Source organism: Bidens hawaiensis, unplaced genomic scaffold (assembly GCF_021521415.1).
Source record: "Bidens hawaiensis isolate Kalapana, Puna unplaced genomic scaffold, B.hawaiensis_p1.1 tig00012335_1, whole genome shotgun sequence".
NCBI classification, from domain to species: domain Eukaryota; kingdom Viridiplantae; phylum Streptophyta; class Magnoliopsida; order Asterales; family Asteraceae; genus Bidens; species Bidens hawaiensis.
This window is the reverse complement of record NW_027492005.1, coordinates 302,694-322,658: the sequence shown is the minus strand read 5'-3', so window position 1 is coordinate 322,658 and position 19,965 is coordinate 302,694.

Below are 19,965 nucleotides of genomic sequence, written 5' to 3'. Positions count from 1 at the left end.
TTTGATACAGCCTGGAACTTCTATTTTATCATGGATTGTGGAATAAATCTTTTAACATACGTCACTGATATGGATTATTATGAAATATTAGTATATCTCCTAAATAATGGATAGATAAGCTTCAATCATATTAGGATATCTGTATTTCTTTTTAGTTTAATTTAATATACATGTCATATCATAGGTGCGTTTATAATTTTATTATAATCATATATAGGATCAGCAGGTTATTTTATAAAGGGAGAACAAAATTGAGAATGATGAGAATGCTTTGTAGCAAAAATCTTAAAGATGAAAAAAATAATAAAAATTTTATAACTCAAAATTTAATTAAAAAAAACGAAAAGGTAAAAACACAAAAATGTTTCTACCGTTTTCCTCATTCCAAAAAAAAATTAAAAATAAATATAACACAATGTTGAAGAAAACAGATCATTGTGTATTTTCATTTATTATTGTGCTTTTTATTTATTTTAGTCATTGATTGTGTTTTTTACTCGACATTGCGACTTTGTTTCTTGATATTGTGTTATATTACTTAACATTGTGTTATATTTTGTTCGACATTGTGTTATATGTTGCGATCTATTGTATTTCTTTTATTTATCATTGTTTTTTTTTGTTTTTTTTTCGTCATTGTGTCTTTTCATAGGGTTTTTTTTCTTTATTTTTATAACGAGAATGACGGGGGAAACATTTTATGTTTTTGAATTTTTTCGTTTTTTATTTATATTTTGAGTTATGATTTTTTTTTATTATTTTTTTAGGTTTTTTTGATGACCACACACACACACACACACACACACACACACACACATATATATATATATATATATATATATATATATTAACGCATCATAAAGAGAATATAAATTAGTAAGATCAAAATTACAGCGGCAAATTGCAATGAAAAGTTTATGACTTTAGGCCAAAGTAAAAGCATTAAGTTGGGTAATGGTCCCTTTATACGGTCCTTAACGAGCCCAAATTTGTTTGTTTCAGTACTGTTGGGTCAACAACCTTTGGACTCTACTAACTACTGACTAGTCATTCATTTGTGTGTATCTTAGTTTTTTTACTTGATGTTTTAGCTTTTTAACTCACTTTCGCACTTTGAGAATTTCACAAAACAAGGGCTTGTATTGCTTGTTGATTAGTTTTGGTAATCAACTTTCTTTTTTAATTTTGAGTTGGTTATTATACTTTGTTTTGGTGAGCATCTTGGTAGAAATTAGGAATAAGATATATATGTATAGTAGGGCATATGTTTGTTTAATGATACAACTTAAGGTATCTCAAGGGAGGGCAATTCACATTAGATCGTTTGTAAGATACGATTGTATCAGTTCTAGTGTTTTTAGTCATATATGCCATGTAGGCTAAAATGACCAAACAATGTTTCAAAAGGCGCAAGAGGCGCTTAGGGAAACACATTAGTGGATAAAGGCTGCACCTCATGTAGAGATGTTCAACAAAACCGGTTCCTGGAACCGAACCGGTGGACCCGAACCGGACCCGAACCGGTTCCTACCCGTTTTTTTGTAAGAACCGGACCCTATCTGATTCAACCCGATGATCCGTGACCGGTTCTTGCATTTCTGAGTGGGGGCGGGTAGGAACCGGAACCGAACCAGAACCGAACCATCCGGAACCGGTTCCTAACCAGTTCTAGCCGTTGGATCGTTCTAGCCGTTGGAAATCGTTTTTTTTGGCCGTTTTTTGACCGTTGGGGTCAAAAATAGCCGTTTTTTGGCTCCCCCAAGCACCCCACTACTAGTATAAATAGGTATTTGGTGTCATGGGTTCATCACAATACTCAAAACGCAAACCCGAACGCAAAAAAATACAAAAAAACGCTATTACAACGTTTTGAGTTCTCTAATCTCTTTTTTTCTCTTCTTCTATATTCATATTTGTTGTTATGGCTGCCTCACAATCATCGGTTGGTCAAGGTTCCAACGCCGAACCAAGTTTCGTTCGTATTGTACCTCATAATCGTAATCAAGAAATTTGGTGCAATTGGGATTTGGTTGAATTGAGTGACCATTCATTGAAGGCTCGGTGTAAGTTTTGTGGGATTTATTTAAACCCACTTTCGAATTCAAATTTGAAGAAACACATCGAAAAACCGTGTTGCAAGGCGTTGAAAAAGAACGTCGATTCGCAACAAACGCAAATGGATAGTGAAGGCGGAATATTTACATACCAAATTGATCGAGTTCAAGATCGTATGGCAAAGTTTGTGATTCAAGAAGCTTTGCCGTTTAGCCACTTCGACAACCCTCGCTTAACCGCCATGATTCGAGATACGCTTCAACCACAATACACTCACGTAAGTCGTCATACTCTTAAACGTTATTGTTTAAAATTGTGGAAGAATGCCAAAGAGGTACTAATTGCATATTTTGAAAATATAAATACGGGAATAAACTTAACTAGTGATGTTTGGTCGGCTCCACATGGTCTACCCGAATCTTATCTTTGTGTCACCGCTCATTGGGTAGACCCGTCATCGTGGGAAATGATGAAACGCACCATTGCTTTCGAACTCTTTGAGTATCCACATACGGGAGATAATTTGTTTGAAATTTTAGATTATGTTATAAAAACTTATAAACTAGAAAATAAAATATTTTCAATGGCATTTGATAACGCGTCAAATAATACATCGGCGGTTGATAAATTAAAATTAAAATATACGCCGATTTGCAATGGTGTATTTTTTCACTCAAGGTGTGTTGCACATATCATTAATTTAATCGTGCAAGATGGACTTGTTTCGGATGAGGTTACATCGATTATAAACGATTTTAGACTAATGATACATGAAGTTTTTAAGAAAAGTAAAAAAAGACAAATGGAATATAGAAAATTTTGTAAAGATACGGGAAGAAAAGCTTTGGGAGCTAATTGGGATGTACCTCATCGATGGAATTCCACTTGCATAATGTTTCAAAGTGCTTTGAAACAAAGAGAAACTTTACAAATGTTTCATTCTAGTCTTGCCGAGAATGATTTGGCAATCCCCTTTTCAAATGAGAAATAGGAAATTATCAATGACTTATCGACTTTTCTTGAAGTTTTTTTAAAATATCAACTATGAAACTATCGGGAACGTATTATCCGACAAGTCCCTTGGTTCTTTCGGAGTTATTTTTAATCGTTAACAATCTTGAAGAATTTGAAAATAAAAGTCCAATGTTTTCAAACATCATATTACCAATGAAGTTTAAATTAAAAAAATACTTTCTTGAATTGCCACCGGTTTTTACTTGCGCCGCCTCTTTAAACCCAATGTTAAATGTTACGGGGGTTGAATGTGTGATAGACGAAATTTTTTCAGCCTTAGATATGCATGAAGTTGTGTAAGGCCCCGAACCCGGTGACCCTACTTTAGCGTCGGATTTACTCATAAACACAGTTCTTCAAATCAGAGTTTATTAAAACTTTTCGCGGAATATAAAACATCAATCATTTGTTACAAAACATTAAATCTTTTCTTTGAAACCATAACACAAAACTTTATATTTAAAACATCTTTACTTCTTTCTTCAGATGCCAGCCGTTCAATCCATGCCGTGTGTCATCCTCATGCTAACTCTGTAATCAGCTCACCTGCGTGCATACTAAAAGTCAGCTACGCTGAGTGAGTTCTAGTTAATCAAGCAACTTATCATACAACCACTACATGCATCATATACGTATCCGCAGACACGTAGTCCACTATCTAACCTGCTTACATTACCACTTAGCCTCTTATTTACGCCTACCACTTTGCCACCTTGCCACTTTAATAACGTATAACGTTATGCCACTTTGCCACTTTAATAACGTATAACGTTATGCCACTTTGCCACTTTAATAACGTAAAACGTTATGCCACTTTGCCACTTTAATAACGAAGGCACGTATAGGCTTACCCTACCACGTACTATCGTTATGCCACTAACACTCTTACTAGACTCTTGCCACTTCTAACACGCTCTACCTCTACTTGTCTACAACACGCTTCATATCATTTACATAATAAGCAAGTCACATCAACAATCATACACACATAGTAACGATGGCACGTACAGGCTTTCCCTATCACGCGCTCACGTTATGCCACTAACACCCTTACTAGACTCTTGCCACTTCTAACACACTCTACCTCTACCTGCCTATATCACACTTCATATCAGTTCGGTATTTACGTAATAAACAAGTTACATCATAACATTCATACACACTATCAACCACTTGGAATTTACTATCCTTGGCGATACGTGCAATATCCGAAGATCGTTCACGTACCGACAAGCATTATAAAATATATACCTCGTATAACATCTATAGCATACACTTACCACTTAAGGTAAGTGTATTCACACTTCACATCGAGTTTGCACACAGCCCCGAAAACATAACAAGGAATGGGGCTAGAAACTCACCTGGACTCTGCTTCTTCCTCTGGTAGCTGTAAATCCCTTCTTTAACTGAGCTCGGCTAACTGTACAAGTTACACGTATCAATACTCGCCTGACCTAATCTGGTGGCCTAGTATTAGCTTACTTTAACTTATCGCTTTTAATTTATTTTCTAATCGAACTTGACTTTAGGCGAAGTTAAACCTCAGGCGAACTTGGGTTTAGGCGAAGTTAAACCTTAGGCGAACTTGGCTTCAGGCGAAGTTAAACCTTAGGCGAACTTGGCTTCAGGCGAAGTTAAACCTTAGGCGAACTTGGCTTTAGGAGAAGTTAAACCTTAGGCGAACTTGGCTTCAGGCGAAGTTAAACCTTAGGCGAACTTGGCTTCAGGCGAAGTTATCCTTAGGCGAACTTGGCCGTAGGCGAAGTTATCCTTAGGCGAAGTTACGCTTGAAGGCGAAGTTACGCTTGAAGGCGAAGTTCATCAGGCGAACTTAATCTTGCAGGCGAAGTTATCGCGCTGCAGATCTGTTTGCCAATAAATCCTTCGTTTCTTAGCCAAATAACTCGATTTTGGTACCCACGGAATCGTATGATCGGCGCCTACAAATCCCAACCATCAAATCGGCCTAAAATCGACGTTTTAGGGGTCCGATTTGGGCAGTTTGGGTTTCGGGTCCGGTTAACCCATCCAATCCTAACCATTTTCAGTAATATTAGCTTTGTTGGATTTGTTCTTACCTTACCAACTCAGATCTATCAACAAAATCTCGGGTCTCGGCTTCGAATCTTGATCGGTTAGAATGTGTGTGTTTTGAGTGTGTGAAGAAATAGATGTAAATGAATATATTTTTGGGATTTTGGGGGTATTTATATCCCTGAAATCCCATTCTTATTTAACCCATCTCAATTAATCCACGTCCAAGACACGCTCCCTACCCGATACTAATTAATTACGCGAAATCACTAAACATAACTTCCTTTATTCATCATTAAAATTTTTAGGATGTTACAAGTCTTCCCTCCTTAAAGAGGTTTCGTCCCCGAAACCTAACTTATTCCCCATAAAAGGAAAACTTCTTATATTTACACGCTTTATTGAATCGCCTTCGCTTTCTGAGTTATCCCTCTTACTCCTGACTTGTAGTTATCGAGCGGTGATCATGTGTTTTAGCTATTACGGTAGCTTGTCCATGAAGCCCTCGATGTACCAAGTCTCGTATCGCCTTCCCGAGGAACCTTGTTTTATATAATAACGCTAACTCCTAAGGCGACGCTTTACCATCACACAACTATTTATTATAACCAACATGCATTCAAGTTAAATTCATAGATCGTTCATACAAAAGCACAAGAAGTCACAAGTACTTCATAACATAAAAGGAAATCATTCAAGCTTGCTAAACAAACATAGGTTCAACTGTAACATAAAACACTCTTTAACTACTAAACATAAAACAACTGTGACATGCCACTTATTCTCCTGCAACCTCCTCAGCAGCTAATAGACCATCCTTTCACGCGTTTCCTCTTCCTTCCCCCACTGCCACGGCTTCTCCACACTCCCTAGCTATGTGACCTGACTTACCACACTTGTAACACTTCTGGTCCTCGGTGCATTCACGGGAGATGTGCCCATTCCTCCCACATCGGTAGCACTGATTTGGACCAGCCTTGCATTCCCCCAAGTGCATCTTCCCGCACACCTTACATGCTTCCCTTCCTGCCATCTCCTGTGTCTTTCTCCCTGCACGCTCCACGACATCCCTAGCTCTTTTAGTTCCCTTCCCTTTTTCCTCATCTTCCACTTCCACATCATCCGCCGCCAGATCATCATAGACCATCTCCGCCAACTCGACCGCAGACTCAAAGGTAACAGGTTTGTTGGCCCTGACCAACATGCGGACCTTCTGGGGAAGTCCTCTAACGTAGCACTTGATCCGTTTCGCCTTGGTGTTCACCATGTCAGGTACCAACCTAGACATGCGGTTGAATTCAGTGGTGTACTCACGATGTGTCATCTTGTCCGCCTTTAGATTCAGAAATTTCATCTCGGCCCTCTCAACCTCAGCATCAGCACAGAACCTTTTCATCACTAACTCCTTAAGGTCATCCCACCTCATGGCCTTAATCTCCTCTCGGGTCTTCCTTTGTTCGACCGTTTCCCACCAGTACATGGCCTCATCTTCAAATGACTGAGTGGCATAACCCACTGCTTGGTCAGGACGGCACTCGCTAATGCGGATAACCTTATCCATGGCGGTTATCCACTGAAGAGTAGCGATTGCGTCTCCTAAACCAGTCAGCTTAGGCGGGTCACAACCTTTGAAGGACTTATAGTTGCAACCGCCTCGGCCCCTCTTCCTATTATCATCTTTCACAGACTTTACCTCACTCGAGTCATCCCTTTCCCTCTCGTCATCCTTTCTATTATTACCACCTGCCCCTTCAACGGTTCGTTCACGGCTTCCAGCAGATCCTTCGGGATTCAGGTTCTTCACAGCAGCAACTACAGCTTGAACAATGGCTGCTTGAACTGCAGGGCTAAGTTGAACTTCTTCGTTGTTGTTCTGGTCTCCTCCAGCGGCGCTCCCTTCATCTTCGGTGTGGGAAGCTTCTTCTACCGAGGGTTGCCGAACAAGACGAGGCCTGCCACGACGTCCAGTGCGACCCCCAGTTCCCACAAATTCTCCCGCTCCAGCCATCAGTATTCTAAAAGGGACAACACAAACATCCTCACTCAAGGAACTATTTAGTACAAGGATAGCAAGGCTAACAGGTAATAACAGTGGCCAGCTGTGACTAGCTGATCACGTTGCTTTCCGTGTCCTATACACTTCCCTTTATGAGTCTATTTGTGCTGGTTCTACTTAAGCAGTTAGTCAAATCAAACAATCAATTATTCCTATCCCTATCGTTCACATATCTTTTCTTTCTCATTAACATATATCATTTAATCATACACTTTACCTTTACTGATCTTGCTTGAGCGACAGATGGCATTCTTGAACTGGCATCTTCTTTCCTTTCTTACTTAAATCCCATTTTCTGTTCGAGTCTAAGCACGTAGGATGCTTAAATCTCTCGAACTTTGCTCTGATACCAACTTGTAAGGCCCCGAACCTGGTGACCCTACTTTAGCGTCGGATTTACTCATAAACACAGTTCTTCAAATCAGAGTTTATTAAAACTTTTCGCGGAATATAAAACATCAATCATTTGTTACAAAACATTAAATCTTTTCTTTGAAACCATAACACAAAACTTTATATTTAAAACATCTTTACTTCTTTCTTCAGATGCCAGCCGTTCAATCCATGCCGTGTGTCATCCTCATGCTAACTCTGTAATCAGCTCACCTGCGTGCATACTAAAAGTCAGCTACGCTGAGTGAGTTCTAGTTAATCAAGCAACTTATCATACAACCACTACATGCATCATATACGTATCCGCAGACACGTAGTCCACTATCTAACCTGCTTACATTACCACTTAGCCTCTTATTTACGCCTACCACTTTGCCACCTTGCCACTTTAATAACGTATAACGTTATGCCACTTTGCCACTTTAATAACGTATAACGTTATGCCACTTTGCCACTTTAATAACGTATAACGTTATGCCACTTTGCCACTTTAATAACGTAAAACGTTATGCCACTTTGCCACTTTAATAACGAAGGCACGTATAGGCTTACCCTACCACGTACTATCGTTATGCCACTAACACTCTTACTAGACTCTTGCCACTTCTAACATGCTCTACCTCTACTTGTCTACAACACGCTTCATATCATTTACATAATAAGCAAGTCACATCAACAATCATACACACATAGTAACGATGGCACGTACAGGCTTTCCCTATCACACGCTCACGTTATGCCACTAACACCCTTACTAGACTCTTGCCACTTCTAACACACTCTACCTCTACCTGCCTATATCACACTTCATATCAGTTCGGTATTTACGTAATAAACAAGTTACATCATAACATTCATATACACTATCAACCACTTGGAATTTACTATCCTTGGCGATACGTGCAATATCCGAAGATCGTTCACGTACCGACAAGCATTATAAAATATATACCTCGTATAACATCTATAGCATACACTTACCACTTAAGGTAAGTGTATTCACACTTCACATCGAGTTTGCACACAGCCCCGAAAACATAACAAGGAATGGGGCTAGAAACTCACCTGGACTCTGCTTCTTCCTCTGGTAGCTGTAAATCCCTTCTTTAACTGAGCTCGGCTAACTGTACAAGTTACACGTATCAATACTCGCCTGACCTAATCTGGTGGCCTAGTATTAGCTTACTTTAACTTATCGCTTTTAATTTATTTTCTAATCGAACTTGACTTTAGGCGAAGTTAAACCTCAGGCGAACTTGGCTTCAGGCGAAGTTAAACCTTAGGCGAACTTGGCTTCAGGCGAAGTTAAACCTTAGGCGAACTTGGCTTCAGGCGAAGTTAAACCTTAGGCGAACTTGGCTTCAGGCGAAGTTAAACCTTAGGCGAACTTGGCTTCAGGCGAAGTTATCCTTAGGCGAACTTGGCCGTAGGCGAAGTTATCCTTAGGCGAAGTTACGCTTGAAGGCGAAGTTACGCTTGAAGGCGAAGTTCATCAGGCGAACTTAATCTTGCAGGCGAAGTTATCGCGCTGCAGATCTGTTTGCCCATAAATCCTTCGTTTCTTAGCCAAATAACTCGATTTTGGTACCCACGGAATCGTATGATCGGCGCCTACAAATCCCAACCATCAAATCGGCCTAAAATCGACGTTTTAGGGGTCCGATTTGGGCAGTTTGGGTTTCGGGTCCGGTTAACCCATCCAATCCTAACCATTTTCAGTAATATTAGCTTTGTTTGATTTGTTCTTACCTTACCAACTCAGATCTATCAACAAAATCTCGGGTATCGGCTTCGAATCTTGATCGGTTAGAATGTGTGTGTTTTGAGTGTGTGAAGAAATAGATGTAAATGAATATATTTTTGGGATTTTGGGGGTATTTATATCCCTGAAATCCCATTCTTATTTAACCTATCTCAATTAATCCACGTCCAAGACCCGCTCCCTACCCGATACTAATTAATTACGCGAAATCACTAAACATAACTTCCTTTATTCATCATTAAAATTTTTAGGATGTTACAAGTTGACCCAAACTTTTCAACAGAGGCAAAAAATGATTTTAACTTGAATTTTAAATTTATGTATGACTTTTATTTAAATAATATGGGTCAAACATACACATGCCTATGCCGGGGGGGTCTTCATCAAGTTCAAGTGCTACTAGAGTACGAGATCCCATGATTAGCCTTATGAACACCGTTCGCAACGTAACGGCTAAAAAACAAAGGGGTAACACCCCTTCAAGCGAACTAGGAAGGTATAGTGCAAATGATTACTCTACCGGTTTATCCGAAGAGGAATATGGCACTTTTGATGTTTTGGCTTGGTGGAAGGTAAAGGAAACCGAGTTTCCGATTCTTGCCACCATGGCCCGTGATTTACTAACCGTCCAAGCTTCTATGGTAGCTTCGGAATCCGCTTTTTCTCTTAGTGGCAGGGTAATATCGGTGAGAAGAACAAGACTAAATTCGGAGTCGGTGGAGATGTGCATTTGCTTAAAGGATCACTTGGACTCAATCGATCGTATTCAACACGTAACCACTCTCGAAGATGAAACACCACTTGATGTTCGAGTGCACGACGAACAAGAAGGCATTTCTACAAGTAATTCCGAGGAAGAAGTCGCAACCTTCAGTGGCAACCTTCAGTAGTTTTCAACTTGTCATCAGTGGCAACCTTCAGTAGTTGTCTTCAGTGGCAACCTTCAGTAGTTGTCTTCAGTGGCAAACATCTTCAGTAGTTGTCTTTTCTTCATCAGTTAATTTTTTATTTTTATGTTAATTTTTTTTATTTTTCATGTTATACAAATACGAATCGTAGTTTAGAATCCAAATCGCAAACGAAAAACGAAAAAAAAATAAAAAATTTTACACTGTAACCGGTTGGAACCGGTTACGGTACAGGAACCGGTTAGATAGGTTAGGGGTCCGAGGGTGGGAGAACCGGTTCGAGCCTGGAACCGGTTTAAAAGGGGGTTTTGAATATAGGAACCGGTTAGGAACCGGTGCCGGTTCCTAGTCCCAAACCGTTTTGAACATGCCTAACCTCATGTGCTCATGGGTTAAAGTTAGTTAAACATGGAGTTTTTAGGAGGTTGATTTGTAAACAAAAGCAAAAGGATGAATAAAATACGAACGGTTTATTACTTATAAAAACGTTGATGTGTAAAATACACGTGAGATGCTAACTTCTGATGGTATATAAAACTTATTTGGTTGAACATAGAGCAACACTTCGTGCACCTCGTGCACGAGCCTCGACTTTTAGGACATAAATGTATTGGACACGCTTTTGAACCAGAAAGTCCATCAAAAGCCTTATCCAAGAAGTAGTCTAGAAAAATGTTATATTCTTTATGTTTAGCGGGTTTCTCTATTTGTGGGGAACCAAAACTTTTCAATTGGTTGGTTACAATAGAAGTTGCTATAAATATGTTTCAGCCATTCTACGAACGACAATTTAGAGGGTTAAACTACTAGAAAATGAACGACAAGTTGATGTGTAGAATAAACATTAAGGGTATGTTTGGCAAAACTAGCTGGTAGCTGTAGCTGGAAGCTGCTAGCTGGAAGCTGTAGCTGGTAGCTGTCAACTGTAGTTTTTTAGAAATGTTTAGGTGTTTGGTAGAGTAGCTGAAGCTTTTAGTAAAACTAGCTGGGTTCTCGCGCGGTGCATCGTTCTAATCTGAAACCTATTCTGACTTGAACTAAATTAACCCTTTTTTGCATTGACTCGTCTTGACCCTAATTTGTTCTTACACATGACCCAGGCTTTCCTGACTCGACTTGTTGCCGATCCTGACCAATAATCACATAATATGCTAATTTTTTAAAGTTATAGAAGTATAACAATATGATACTCAAACTAAAGAGAATAAAATGCTCGTTTTTTTATGTAATTTTTTTAAAAAAATATTAATGTGTGAAAAAATTATGGCATTTTTAAATGTCATGGGGATAGTTGGTTTTGAATAAGGGTTAAATATGTAATTATTATATGAATTAACAAAAGGTAATGGAAGTTCAAGTACCAAAATTGTAAAATATGAAATACCAAAAGCTTGTAGCTTTTCTCTAAAAGACTACTAGTTAGGAGCTTTTAGTTTCAAGCTTTTTCTCCTAACCTAAAAGCTTAAAACTACTCTAACCAAAAAGACTTTTTAATAAATATGAGCTTTTACTTAAAAGCTTGTAGCTTAAAGCTCCTAAAAGCTTCTAAAAGCTCCTTACCAAACATACCCTCAAATCAATTTTTTATAAATGTATAATTGCTATGGATAGTTATGAAATGCACGTCTCTCTCCTAAATAATGGTTGGATAAGCTTGAATTATATTAGAGATTAATCTATACTATATATAATACATCAAACAAGGGTAAATTAAGACACTTAGTTTTAAGTAATTTATAATTTTTAATGGCTAATTTATATTTTATATGGCATGCAAGATAAGGACAAACTTGTCCATTACAAAATATGCATTAAAATAGTTACAATATAACTCCCTCAACTTTACTTAACTTTTGTAAATTTTAAGAAATAGTTACTATTTGGACCTTTATCTTTACACATACATTCCTTTTAATTGTAAATAACTTTCCACCAAAGATTTTCTAACGACCATAATTTTTTCATATGTTAATATTTTTTATAAAAAAATGCACCATAAAAATGAGCATTTTATTGTCTTTAATTTGGGTATGGTTTTGCTATAATTTTTCAAATAAAAAAAATAACATATTACGTATGGGTATTCACAATTTGGTTTTAACGGTTTCAAAGTTATACCGTGAGCCAAACCGTTGGTTTGATTTTTTGTTATTAAGAACCGAAACTGAACCCTTGAAACTTTAAGCTGAATCGTTACTAATGGTTTGGTTTCACTTATTGAACTTCAATAATAAATTTACCGTCTGATCCGGTTTTATATGGTCAATTTTCTGTATAAACCATAAACCAAATCCGTTGCTATGGTTTGAACATTCGGAAACCGACTGACCAAAAATGATGATTGGTTCAAACGTTTTCAAGGATTCAAACGAACCTTGAACATTCACAATTGTTACATGATTACTACAGTTTTTGTTTCCCGACGCATCGCGCGGGCACCCGTCTAGTTTTTTTTTAATATACATGTCACGCCATATATAGGCCATTGTGTTATTATTTAAGAACATACTAACATGCAAATAAAACATTAAAGCCTGGTGATAAATTATAATTATAATAAAAAAGAATTACAAATTTTGTCATTTGAAAAAAGTCAAATTACGGTTCGTGTCTTTTTTTAGTTTCTTTGCAGGCGGTGTACTTTAAACATTTTTTTTCATACACGTTATGTCCTTTCCGCTAACTGAGTTAGAAAAACACAGTTAAATACCCTCACATGAGGCGCATGTGAGGGCATTTTTGTCTTTTCGTCCACACCTGCAACAAGTATATCACCCCTCCCACACTTGCAAAACCCTAAACACCAACCCCACCTCCGGTTTCCGGCCACCTAATCCACCACCTCCGGTTTCCGGCCACCTGAATTCTTCATCTTCTTATTCAACAATGGGTAAGAAATCAAAACAACCCAAACCCGAAAACCCTAATTCTTCACCTACACCTTCATCAGACAACATATTCAAATCCTTATTCGGTAACACCCATCAAGAACCCAATAATCCAACCTCCGATTAAATCTTCTCCGATTCAAACCCATTCTGAATCAAACCCACCAATCAATCTTCAAATCTTCCACAAATTTCTCAATTAAACGCCGATTCTGAACCAAAATCAGACACCCATATCCCCAATTCATCAAATAAACCCGACCCGGATGACTCCGACAGCGAATTAGACGTCAAGAAAACAAAAGGCGAGAGAGAGGGGGTTTAGTAGTGGTGGACGGGGTGGTGGTAGGGGTTTTCGGTGACAGAGTTGCCGATGCCGGCTCATACCAGTTGTGGTGGTGGTGTAGACAGTTGCCGATGCCGGCTCATTCCGGTGTTTCCGGCGACAGTTGCAGGCGAGACAACGACGTAAAAAATTGGACACCAGTTGGTTTCGACTAGACAACGACGGGAAAGAGGGTTGGTTTGGCGGTACTCACGGCTGAGAGAGAGAAAGGGGGTTGGTAGTGGTAGTGGTGGTGGTGTAGAGAGAGAAGAAGAGGAAGAGAAAGAAGATGAGAAGAGAGAGAGAGAGAGACTTATCTATTTTTTTTATCTATTTAATATTTATTATTTAGTTTTACTATAATATATTTGAACTACTCTCTTAAAAACCAATATGCCCTCACATGCGCCTCATGTAAAGGTATTTAATTGAGTTTTTCTAACCAAGTTAGCGTAAAAGACATAACGTGTATAAAAAAATGTTTAAAGTACACCGCATGCAAAGAAACTAAAAAAGGGACACGAACCGTAATTTGGCTTTTTTAAAGAACAAAATTTGTAATTCTGCCTTATAATAAACCATAAGTAATATCTTCTGTGACATAATATACTTTTTTCTTCATTTATTTCCTTTGAATGATGTATAATATACTTGGTTACTTACCAAGTTTCCAAACGTCACCTTGATTGTGATTTGAGAAAACCGTATTCTTCCAAAATTCTTTGTCAAATTTCCGGCCTAGCTACGTGTTTACATGTACACCATTGTTAATAACTTAACGAGCAGTCGATCCAATGAGGAGCGACACTTGTCATGGGCTCTAGCAGAGGACCTTCACCAACTCTATGGTGTTCTTCATGGTCATAAGAACACTTGGAATAGGGTTTATGAGGTAGAAGCACTAACTAATAAAATCCTAGATTTATAAGCATTGATTTTCTTTTTGTGTTTTCGGTATACCATTTTAATTTGAAGTTGATTATGACGTCATCTAGATTTTTCGACTTGTTCACTAATTAGTAATTAGTGAACTGATAGAGTGATCAATTCAGAAACCAATTAAATTCCCAAAGCCTTGCATTCAACTCATTTGCTTGCATGCAAAACAACTCAAAGACCCTCCTCACATCACTTTGGTTCTCGATCGATCGATCAAAGAGTATATGTGTATCGAACATTTCTCTTATTCAAAACCAAGACTAATAAATCATAGAATGAAATAGAAAGAACACAAATATGATATTTCCTCAATCCACATATTTGTTTCATAACAACTTATACGTCCAACAAATTATATACATCTAAATTTTATAATTTTAAGGATATCTAATAAATAAAAAGTTGTTAGTAAAGTGATAGTTCATCAACCAGGGCCTGGTATTCAAGCAATTCAAGAATATGTCAATATTTTGTTCTTATCTATGAAAACAAATTTGATGTTTCTTTAAAATACATATATATTTTTTAGTATTAACGTATCTTTTACATAATTGGATTTTTGCTATAATCACTATAAAATAATAATAAAACTAATTATATAAAAATATGTTTTCTGATTTCATCCTTATGAACATGCATTTTAATCTTTTTAATGAAATATCTAATGAAACGATATGATAACTTTACCGACATCAAACATATTAAAGTTGCCGATCAAATAATCTCATTATGTAAAACATATTTAATTGTTGGCGGGTTAATGGCTTAGTAACACAGACAAAATCTGTTAAACACTTGATCGTTTTGAGTTTGAGCCCCGAAAAATAAAAGAAACTGAAATAAAAGGTAAGACTTCAAGATCGTAGACGGTAGACATTAGGACAGTCTAGTTATTAGTGGGGTGGGTTACAAATGAGAATCCACATCCTAATCAAATATATATTCTCGTCCAATGGGATGTCACACACTCCATCTTTATATCCATTAAATTATCCATAATATATAGTAATTTTAATTTAGTGCAAATTATACAATAGATAAATATGTTGACATGTGATTAGTATATTTAGCTTTTCAAAAAGGGATGTTTAATCCTTAAACCATTTTCAGTAGTTAACTTTATAACACAACTTGATATTTTGCTTAATATGCAATCATTTACTATTCGCTCTTTCTGTCATTTAATAGACCAGTAAAACATTACGTACAAGTTTATTATATGATTATTGAATTAAAATAATCACACCTTTAGTGAGTTGGTCAATAATAATCCCACTTGAATTATTTTCCTATGGCGGTCCCACCTTTTTCATGTTTTTTGTTTTATGATCCGCTTAAAAATAATTAACGGGGTTAGTTTTTGGCTGATGTGGCTTGATAAGTTGGCATTTAAAAATCTTACGTGGCATTTTTTTTCCGTTCTAGGCATTTAAAAATCCTACTCACTTCACCTTAACTTTGCCGGACCTCAACCGACAAAAACCCAATGAAGTCACCGGAGGTTTTTCCGTCACCATTTTTAGCTCATCCAGCAAGAAACAACGGCGGCGTACGGCAGTTTTCGTCGTCGTTCTCCATCGCTTAAGACTCCTTCATCTTCTACTCTGGCGCCGTCGCTGCGTGCTTCTCGTCCGGACTTTATTAACTTTTTCAAACCCTCAAACCACCACAACACCTCATTATGAAACACCTGCATCTGATCCTAAATCCTTGGTTTCCGTCACGGACACCATTTGTGACGGCGATTTTACCGAATCATTGAAACAACACCCTTCATTCAGGTCGGGTTCCGAAGAACGGGTGGTTGTGAAATCCGGATGTGAAATTAGGGCTCCAATCGATCATTTGGGGGTTAAATGGGTGAGGGATTTCACGTAATTTGCCTAGAAAGGAAAAGAAATGCTATGTAGGATTTTTAAATGCCGACTCATATAGCCACATCAGCAAAAAGTTAACCCCGTTAATTATTTTTAACGGGGAATCATAAAACAAAAAGCATGGAAAAAGTGGGATTGCCAAAGGAAAATAATTCAGATAAGATTATTATTAGCCAACTAATTAAAGATGAAATTATTTTAATCCAATAATCCTTTATTTTATGATAATTCTGTACTCAAACTGATTTCATAATTAACTCTTTAATTTGCTTTCATGTGATCCTTTTATAGACTTATAGTATTTACTATTTAGCTATGAACACGTATAAACCTGACACGACTAAACTAAACACTGGGAAAACAAATAATTATCGGCTTTATCCATGTATCTAATACACCCACAATTCCACAAATACGTGAAAGGATTAGTTACTTCTTTTGTCGGGTTTGGAGAAAATCTAAAGCACGTGAAATCAAAAATTCAAATCCAAGAGGATGATGTTTACAAAAGCAAGGTAGGACCCATTACTTAAAATTGAAATGGATATTTAAAATTATTTACTACCGGTGCGTGGTCCACGTTTTACAACGAGTTCGTAAGAGTTAAATCTAATTGGATGTATAATTTGACTTGCATTAAACACTAATTATATTTAGATATTATTATTGAATGTGCATTACTATGGACCCACATCAAACTGACTGTCTTACCAGTTTATTGTTGAACTCAAAACCGGTTAACGTCTTAAATAAATTTCGAAAATAATGAAATATTACATTAAATATAATACTATAATATATAAAAGTTTAATGTAAGTATATTGTTAATAGCAATATATAGAAAAGTAAAAGAAATATATTGCTTTGTTAAAAGGGGGAAAAAAGTAGTGCATAAACTTTTTACAAAGTAAAGAGACTAACCGAATTTGAAGTGTGTTTAGTTTATGTATGTAGAGTCATAACATCAATATATTTTCTAGTATGGTTAAAAACGTCCTTATTTATATAAGAGGTCGAGTATATAAATACAAACAACTAAAAGAAACAATTTAAACATGTAGAGTATTTGGATTTTGGAGTGTGTTTAGTTCTCCACTAGGGACATGTTGGAGTTACATAAGTTCTCATCTTTCTTCAAAGACAATGTGAAAGCGTTATACGTGGTATATTTCACAACAATTTGGAGTATTTGAAGGAAAGAAATGAGTTGATATATGACGACGAACTAGTAAACTTGAGTAATTTAGTTGGTAAAATAAAGACTTAGAGCCATTTATGAGTGTATAATAGATCAAGATGGATGAACTTATCGTGAGAAAGGTTAAGCGGTATTAATTTTAATCATATGGAATTGGGTGGTTAGCGTATTTGACTTGTACTAGTGAATTTGGTGTTGTTTCTCGTCTTTAGCAACTTGTTAAGAGGTTGTTTGTAAATGTTTTTGAAATAAATTGATATTTTATTGGTCATTTAAAAAATAAAATTAAAGAAATTGTAAAAAGAAAAGAAAATGGTCCAGCCCACTTAATCGAATTGCGATGGGCCCAGCCATGAAAACAGATATAAATCCACAAGATTCAAATTCGTTGTTCTTAAAGGTACCAAAAAAACCGGTTTCGGACCTCACCCGAAACCATCTACCCGGCCAGACCCAGATACGAACCGGGTTTTGGTTTCTCAGAAAAATTGTATCCGGATCCATCGGAACCGGTTCCACCACTACCTGGTCAAAACCCAAACCCGACTAGGCCTAAAATCGATAAATTCGTCAAACTCAGTCAAACCCGGTAAAATACCCGACCAAACTTGGAGTTGTTCCTACCTAACCCAGTTATTGACTTTTATTAACCGTGCTCGAAATCAATTCCTATCCAATATACCAATCAATTCCTACCCAGTTTTAGTTCCTGAAAATACCCAATTTATGCACCTCTAGTTTTTCTACATAGAACGTGATCTATATTCTAACTTAGGACTAATTCTAGTCCATACATAAAATTGAAATTATTAAATTCTAATAACTAGATTTAGGTTATTATAGAAAGTATGATTTTTATAGAAATGATAAGTGAAATCTAGTCCATAGATTTTGCACAGAAATGTTGAAATTAATTTATGAGGGAAATTAAGTGTGAAATAAGATGAATGCCATAAAAAGAATAACACATTTGTTAACTTTCTTTTTTTTCTAATACAAAAACACATGTCAATTCTCTCAATCATTTCATCACAATAACAAACTTTTTTTATTTATAATATGAGTAACCACATTGCTATATAAAAATTAAAAAATATTGAGTTTTTTTTAGCAAATTGTATTTTTGTATTGCGTTTTTCCCATTTTGTTGTTTTATATAGTGTTTTTTTTATATTGTTTTCATTGTGTTTTTTCCGGCGACCTCTGGTGATTTTTTCGACAAGTGTTTTCCGATATACATGGTGTTTTGGAAGGGTTTTGGGCCAAAACCTTCCCCTTACGTATGTTCTTATTATTATTATCAATTATATACACACTTTTGATATTGATGACTTTATATTCTATTTTATATTTTAAGATATGTTTGCACAAAAGCCTTTTGAGTTTTTAATAGTTTAGTCATCACGACACAAGAAATTATAGACGTTAAAGGCATGTGGCCTTCACATGCCAAGTTTTGTGTGGCCAAATAAAATAACTACTTTCTTTTAATATTTAAATGATTTATTATAGCGTCACATTCTATAAGAAGTAACATAAAATTATTTTTCGAACTTTTTTTGTAGCATTAGTATACACTATGTTACTGCATATATTGAAGGCGAAGTTATATATATATATATATATATATATATGATACTACAGTCACGTGACACTGTGTGACTTGTTATTATTTTTGTTCATGATTTACTTTGTATATATACTTATTTTGCTAAAATTAGCAAGTACTCTTATTTAAATTGACATTTTGTGTGTTTGTGACTTCATAGGCTGAATGGGTTCATACTTTAGACCATGTGTATTTGGGGGGGGGGGGGGGGGTGTTATGTTGGTAATGGTTGCGACTTGCGAGGGCGTAGAGGTTGTGCCATATCTTTTTCTAACTAATCAAACCTTCCATTTGACAATTTAATAAAAAGAAAACAAAAAAAATACTTGTTTTAAGGAAAAGTTAGTGAGAGCATTCTATGCCTATGTATGTGATATGTGATAGTGACGTGAACTCGTGACAATTATTTTTACACATTTTAGTTAAACCATAGTACAAAAGACAGTCTTATGCATTCATCCAATGTAACTCATGTGTTTTAGTGGCTACATGGTGAACTTATGCATAGGTTGTTTTTCACCATAAAGATTGATTCCTACGTTTTGAATTTACTAAAGTTTCTTATTTAAACACTTTGGTGTATGCTTAGCCTTAGACTGGACCTAGTACCAAGGAATCGTACTCATGAACCAAGAAAACCTATTTCGGACTTATACATAAGGAGACCAGCTGGCACGATCAATGCAACCCCCAGTGTGAATGTTACAACATTTTGATATACAAATACTTGTTATTAAATAGGGTACTTTCACATTACAACTTTGTGATTGTCTACTTGCTTGCTTTGAAATAAGATTAGTTCTATACATCTTCCATCCATTGTTTTACTTAAAAGGTTTTGGGATGATTCATGCTCAATGTTTACTACTTTTAATATAAGTGCAAAGATATATGTATTACTTTG